Here is a 7,500-nt window from a genome sequence, read left to right on the forward strand (position 1 = left end):
CCCGGTTTCGACAGTGAACTATTTGTAACCCAAACCTCTAAGCAAGTTCCCCACGCAGAAGATGCCCGTAGCTTCACAGCAGCTGGGAAATCTCGCTGCTGTCCGTAAAGAGTTTACACGCTCTCCCTGTGACCGCGTGGGTTTCCTCCCACAGCCCCAAGGATGTCAGGGTTTGGTAGGTAAGGAGTTTGGATGTTCTCCTCCTGAATGCGTGGAGTTTCCTCCAAGTGCTTCGCTTTCCACCCGCATTCCAAAGACTGTAAGACACAGTAGAACTAGGCCATTCAGCCCTTTGCATCTTCTCCTACATAGGGGTTAGTAGGGCAATTGGTCACATGGGTGTAATTGAGCAGCATGGGCTTGATGGGCCGGAAGGCTCTTACCTTGCAGTGTCGGGAAGTTTTTGCTATGGAGGCACAAGAGACTGCAGATGTTAGAGTTTGGAGATAAAAATAAGCTGAGTCAGGCCGCTTCTGTAGAGAGAGATGTTCGTTCAGCATTTTTCCTATCATTGTTTTTAAGTTGACACCGTGATTTCCATACACAGTTTTGGTCTTCTTACCTAAAGGAGGGTATCTTTGCCTTGATAAAGCTCACTCAATTAATTCCAAATTTCTAAGTTCAAAGTAAATTTGATTATCAAAGTACACATATATCACCATATACAACCATGAGATTCATTTTCTTGTGGGCATACTCAATAAATCCATAAAATAACAACCATAGAAGAATCAATGAAAAATTGCACCAACTTGAATGTTCAACTAGTGTGCCATAGGCAACAAACTGTGCAAATGTAAAAAAGAAAGAAATAATATTAATAATAATAATAAATAAGCAATAAATATTAAAAACATGAGATGAAGAGTCCTTGAAGGTGAGTCCATTGGTTGTGGGAATATTTCAGTGATGGGGTGAGTGAGGTTGAGTGAAGATACCTCCTCTGGTTCAAGAGCCTGTTCTTTGAGGGATAATAACTGTTCCTGAACCTGGTGGTGCAAGTCCTGATGCTCCTGTACCTTCTTCCTGATGGCAGCAGCGAGAAGAGAGCATGACCTGGATGGTGGGGGTCCCTGATGATGGATGCTGCTTTCCTGCGACACTTTGTGTAGATGTGCTCAATTCTGGGGAAGGCTTTACCTGTGATGGGCTGGTCTGTATCCACTACTTTTTGTAGGATTTTCCCGTCAAGGGCATTGGTGTTTCCATACCAGGCTGTGATGCAGCCAGTCAATACACATCTATGGAAGTTTGTCTAAGTTTTAGATGTCATGTTGAATCTTTTCAAACTCCTAAAGAAGTAGAGGTGCTGCATGCTTTCCTCGTAACTGCACTTACCTGCTGGGCCCAGGACAGGTCACAAATGACACAGATGGATTTAAAGTTGATGACTCTCCACCTCTGATTCTCCAATGAGGTCCGGCTCATGGACCTCTGTTTTCCTCCTCCTGAAGTCAATAATCAGCTCCTTGGTTTTGCTGATATTGAGTGAGAAGTTGTTGTCATGGCACCACCACTCAGCCAGATTTTCACTCTCCCTCCTATATGCTGAGTCGTCACCACCTTTGATTCAGCCAATGACTGTGGTGTCGTCAGCAATGTTGAATATGGCATTGGAACTGTGCTTGGCCACACAGGAGGGTTACCAACTATAATACTGAAGGAGGCCTTCCAGCCCATCATATCCAGGCCAATTCCCAGCGGAGCAATCCCATCAGTCCCATTCTCCCTCCTTATTTTCCTTTCAGCCTACAGTTTTGCATTCTTACATGCCCATCAGCTCCCCCCCTTTGATAGTTTGCCACTCACCTGTAGTAAGGGGTCATGTTACCTGCAAGATAACCTTACAGCAGATAAAAGGATGTGGAGTAAAATAAAGCAACCAGAAGAAAGCAACACGCAAACTGGTTACAAGCAGTACCCAAGGTAAAGATCAGTCGCAGCACCCTGGAGCCCATGAGGCAGTGATCTACACAGTACTGCACAGTTTGGTATTATGAGGAAATTTAAGCTTTTTGAGGCTTTACTATCAGATGAATGAAGTCTGTTTTCGTTAAGACAGAAAAAAATTGTGAGGGGTTTTACCAGCACCAATGCCATGGGATACAGTATTTCCCCTTCAGAAGAGGGGCCTAGTCTCAGATCACCCATTTCCAACTGAGAATGAGGTGGGGAGGAATTTATTCAATTTGAGGCTCCTTCAGCCTTACGTCCCTCCCCACCAGGTTCAGGAACAGTTCAACCATCGGGCTCCTGACCCAGCATGGTCATCTTCACTCACCTCAACACTGAACCGATCACTGAACGCAACCAATGGACTCACTTCAAAGACTCCACAACTCGTGTTCTCGGTACTATTTATTTATTTATTGCATTTGCACAGTTAGTCTTCTTTTGCATGTTGGTTGTTTGCCTGTCTTTGCTTGTGTGTAGTTTCTCATTGATCTATCATACTGTGAATGCCTGCAAGAAAATGATTCCCAGGGTAGCATGTGCTGACATATATGTACTTTGATAATAAATTTACTTTGAACTTGAGCCATAAAATACATCCAAGTTGAGGTATTTAGGGGTTTAGAGCAGGGGCTCCCAGCCCTTTTTATGCCATGGACCCCTACCATTAACTGAAGGGTCCGTGGACTCCAGGTCGGGAACCTCTGCTTTAGGGGAACCAAGAGTTTGGGGAGTAAAATGGACGAGAAGCTATCGATTAGATCAGCCACAATGGTGGAGTTGGCTCAAGGGGCTGACTGACTATTCCTGTTCCTATTTCCGTGCTATTTTGTTTCTCCCGCAGCATTTGAATGTCATACCTGTTCTATCCGACTTTCTCCAGTGCATCTACCTGTCACGTGACGGCTCAAGACTCGAGCTAGAAAACTAGAGATAGCAGCATACTATCAGCAGCATGGAAATCAGCCTGAGGTTATCAATCTGTGTTGGCCTTATGCAAACGATTAATTCTGAATCAACCCTTAAAACAAAAGACTGATCCAGTTGCTCAAAGTAATGTTTGCACGTTGCTTCATGTGCTCTCTCTTTTAAAATGGTCCCACCATGAAGCGGAAGCTGAAAGCAAGCAGTGTGGCAGTGCGCTGTGCTCCATCAGCAAGGGTTGGCAGAAGGCTTGTTTACTCCCAGAACTGGAACACTCATTGTCTTCAGCTCTGTCACTAAACCCAATATCCTCTCCACTGTATCTGTACCCCCCAACCCCCCCAGCTGCCAGGGGAGAATGAATAGATACACACGGTTGTCGCTTTATTAGGTACACCTGTATCTAATAATATCTAATCAGCCAATCACGTGGGAGCAACTCAATGCATAAAACCGTGCAGGCATGGTCAGGAGGTTCAGTTGTTGTTTAGGCCGAACATCAGAATGGGGGAGAAATGTGAACTCAATGACTTTGACTGTGGAATGATCGTTGGTGCCAGACAGGGAGGTTTGAGTATCTCAGAAACCGCTGATCTTTTGCAGTTTTCATGCATAACAGTCTCTAGAGCTTACAGAGGATGATGCGAAAACAAAAAACATCCAGTGAACAGCCATTCTGTGGGCGAAAAGCCCTTGTTAATGAGTTACACGCTGATTACGGTTCTTTGTGGGAATGGGACCTGCTCTCGGGGTTTCATAATCGGCCGTTGTTCGGCACGCCAAGGGCTCGGCCTAAGCGTTCAGCTCGGCTTTGGAGGCCTAGGATCCCAGGGCTCTGGAGACGGGCGGATCAAAGGTCGGTGTCCCGGACTGGTGTGCCTTGGGAGTCGAAAGATCTTTGGCTGTGTGCCCAGAGACCTGAGATCTTTGGGCACAGAGCTCGAAAAAAGTAATGCGACGGACTTTTCACATCGTAAACCAACAAGTTGTTTGTTATGTTTCCCCACTCGCTGTGAAACGGAGACACCTCTTTCTCCCTTATTAGGGGGAGAGAGAGAGCCTGTGGTATGTCGAATACCGGGTGAACAATGTAGCCTTTGGAGTTCTGCAAGTCTGTGTCTTTGCTGTTGCTTTGCTCACACTCGAGTGCTCAGTGACGGGGGCCGATGCTTTTTTTTTGCCGGTGGGGGGGGGGGGGTTGTTGCTTGCTGCCGCTTACACTCGGGAGGGAGGGGAGCTGGGGGGGAGGTGTGACTTTGGGGTTCTAACATTTAACTGTCGTTCATTCTTTGGGGCACTCCTCTGTTTTCGTGGATGGTTGCGAAGAAAAAGCATTTCAGTATGTAGGTATATTGTATACATTTCTCTGAGCTTAAATGTAGCTTTGAAACAACCTCTCACAATGTCAGCAAAACCAAGGAGCTGATTATTGACACCAGACATCCATGAGTGAGTTCTCATCAGGTGATCGGAGGTGGAGAGGGTCAGCAAGTTTAAATTGCTCGGTGTTACCATTTCAGAGGACGTGTCCTGGGCCCAGCACGTAAGTGAAAGTTTGCAAAGATTTGGCATGTCATCCAAAGCTTTGACAAACTACTTTAGATGTGTGAGGTAGTGCATAGTGACTGGTAGCATCATGACAAGGTATGGAAACATCAATGTCCTTGAACAGAAAAGCCTACAAACAGTAGTGGATAATGCCCAGTCCGTCACAATAAAGCCCTCTCCACCCCTGAGCAAATCTACAAAGAGTGCTGTTGCAGGAAAGCAGCATCTATCATGAAGGACCCCCACCATCCACGCCATGTGCCTTTCTCTCTCCTGCCATCAGGAAGAAGGTACAGGAGCCTCACGACCCACACCACCAGGTTTAAGAACAGTTACAACCCTGCAACCATCAGGCTCTTGAACAGAGGAGATAACTTCACTCAAATTTACTCGCCCCAACACTGAACAGTCGCTACAACCTATGGACTCACTTTCAAGGACTCTTCATCTCATGTTCTCGATTTTTATTGCTTATTATTATTATTATTATTAAGTTTTTTTGTTTCTTTGTATTTTCTGTGAATGCCCGCAAGAAAATGAATCTCAAGGTTGTATATGGTGACATATATGTACTTTGATAATACATTTTCTTTGAACTTTGAACTATTACTGATAGTCAATTTTTATTTCAGATTCATTTAGTCAACAAATTGAACTTACCCAGCCTCCATGATGGGATATGAACTCATGTCTTCTCATCTTCAATGCGGGCTTTGGTGTTTCTACTCCAATTACTATTTCTTGCTGGCTATCTAATGAGAATGTGCCCCTAAATAATAATTTGATGTAGGTTGACATACATAGTTTCCAAGTTGGATCAATATATCCATGTCTGTGTAGGGTAGCCAGGCCATCAGAACCAGAATCAGAATCTGGTTTATTATCACTGACATGTCATGAAATTTGTTGTTTTGTGGTAACAGCACAGTGCAATACCTAAAAATGACCGAGTTGCAATAAGAAATATTAAAAAATAGTCAAAAAGAGACCTAAAAGTGAGGTAATATTCATCGGTTCATGGTCCATTCAGAAACCTTATGGCAAAGGGCAAGAAGCTGTTCCTAAAATGTTGACTGTGTGTCTTCAGGCTCTCGTACCCCCTCCCTGATGGTGGCAATGAGAAGAAGGCTTGTCCTAGGTGGTGAGGGTCCTTAATGATGGATGCCGTGTTCTTGAGGCATCTCCTTTTGAAGATGTCTTCAGTGGTGGGGAGGCATGTTGGACTTGGCTAAGTCTGCAACCCTCTGCAACTCTTCCTGATCCCGTGCATTGGCACCTCTGTACCAGATGGAAATGCAACCCACCAGAACATAAGTAGAAATTTGCTAGAGCCTTTGGTGACATACCGCAGTGGTCCCCAACCACCGGGCCGCAAGGAAACGATATGGTTTGGCGATATGAAACTATATGAGTCAGCTGCACCTTTCCTCATTCCCTGTCACGCCCACTGTTGAACTTGGACCTACGCAAGGTCATCAGTCGCCTAAACGTAGTGACACCTTCGCGCCAGAGATCACTGGGTGGCCTTGCGTGGCTGGTGGGAAGTGCTGTTGGTACTGGCCCAGAGCACAGACAGATGGGCGTCGTCTCTAAACCTGTTTAGCACACCGAATGTTCGTGGGGAACCCGGTGCTAAAATATTCACAGGCGACCTAATTCGGGCTCAGCGTTTCGTAAGTATCAGAGCAGCTACCTCGCTGCGATCTACTGAAAGTCATCCCTCGAGACAAACTTTTGTTGGCCGATAGATCCTACAAGGGGGCGGGCACGCGTCCTGTCGCACTCCTCCTCGCTCGGTCGCTCACTCTCTCCGGACTGTGACTGCCGCGACCCTGGTACGGGGACCTCTGGCCCTTACCTTGTCCTCTCACCTCACCCACAACCAGCTGCACCTGGCCAAGGCGTCAGGTGGCAGGCAGGCGGGAGGCTGGAGTTCGGGCCCGGAGGCTGTCTAATGAGGCAATGAAGCCCTCAAAACTGCTTCGGTACCCTGAGTCCAAGCACCCTGTACTTAAAGACAAACCCCTTGAGTTTTCTGAGCGGAAAAAACGTGAGCAAGCGGGACAGAAGCAGGTGCTGATAGCCACGAAAACTAAATTGCGGGATAGACTAGACATAAGGAACCTCCTTCGAGTATCGCTGTATTCTGGTCGTGTTTAACACCCTCCCCCCATCATATTGTCAATATTAAACCGGTCCACGGTGCAAAGAAAAGGTTGGTGATCCCTGACATACCAAACCTCCTCAAACTCCTAATTAAATCTAGCCACTTCCATCAGGGAGGAGGCTATTTAGCATCCATGCCAGGGCCACCAGACTCAAAAACAGTGACTTTCCCCAAGCAGTAAGGCTGATCAACACCTCCACCCCACAACCCCACCACCACTACTTTATCACTTCCTGCCAGAGTCAGCTATGTATAGACACTCCTGTATCTAGCATCACTTTATGTATGTACATAAATCTGTGTATAAAAGCTATCTTATGTATTTATATTAATAGCATTTTATTACTGTTTTCTTTATCTTATTGTGTTTTATTGTATTGCACCAAACCCGGCATAACAAATATTTTATTCTCCTTTACACCTGTGTACTGGAAATGACGTTAAACAATCTTGAATCTTGGACCTGTCTTCATTGTAATTCCTTCAATATGCTGGGCCCAGAGATGTTGACACCCAGGAACATTATGGTCCTGGCTAGCAATTCAGGAACTGAGAGTTCATGCCTTGTTAAGGAACGCTAAACCTGTTAGTGCCAGTTCAAATGGGCAGGAAAGCTGTTGGATTATTGTAAAACCCCAAGTGGTCCCTTCTGCCCTTCAGCAGACAGAAACGGCCCCTACGTGGCCCTGCCTTCAGGGCAGCAAGTGTTGGTGACATTCCGAGAATGGGGAGAAGGCAAACATTGCTTTATGATTATTGCCACACAAGTTGTAACACAGGGGAGGGCGCACTAAACAGTATGATAAATTGCAGACATTTCTGAACCAAAGCTGTTTGATTCTCTGCTTTTACAACTTGGTGGCATACCGTACAGGCTGCCTGCCCTTGCTTTGAAAAATAAACTTCAT

General features: G+C 45.8%; 1 long non-coding RNA gene across 1 annotated transcript in view; it reads right to left on the reverse strand.

The window, feature by feature from the left end:
* Nucleotides 1-7,500, reverse strand: part of LOC140731399 (uncharacterized) — a 17,505-nt gene that overhangs the window by 9,786 nt on the left and 219 nt on the right. The window lies entirely within an intron of this gene.

The sequence above is a fragment of the Hemitrygon akajei genome, chromosome 8 (assembly GCF_048418815.1).
Source record: "Hemitrygon akajei chromosome 8, sHemAka1.3, whole genome shotgun sequence".
Lineage (NCBI taxonomy): Eukaryota > Metazoa > Chordata > Chondrichthyes > Myliobatiformes > Dasyatidae > Hemitrygon > Hemitrygon akajei.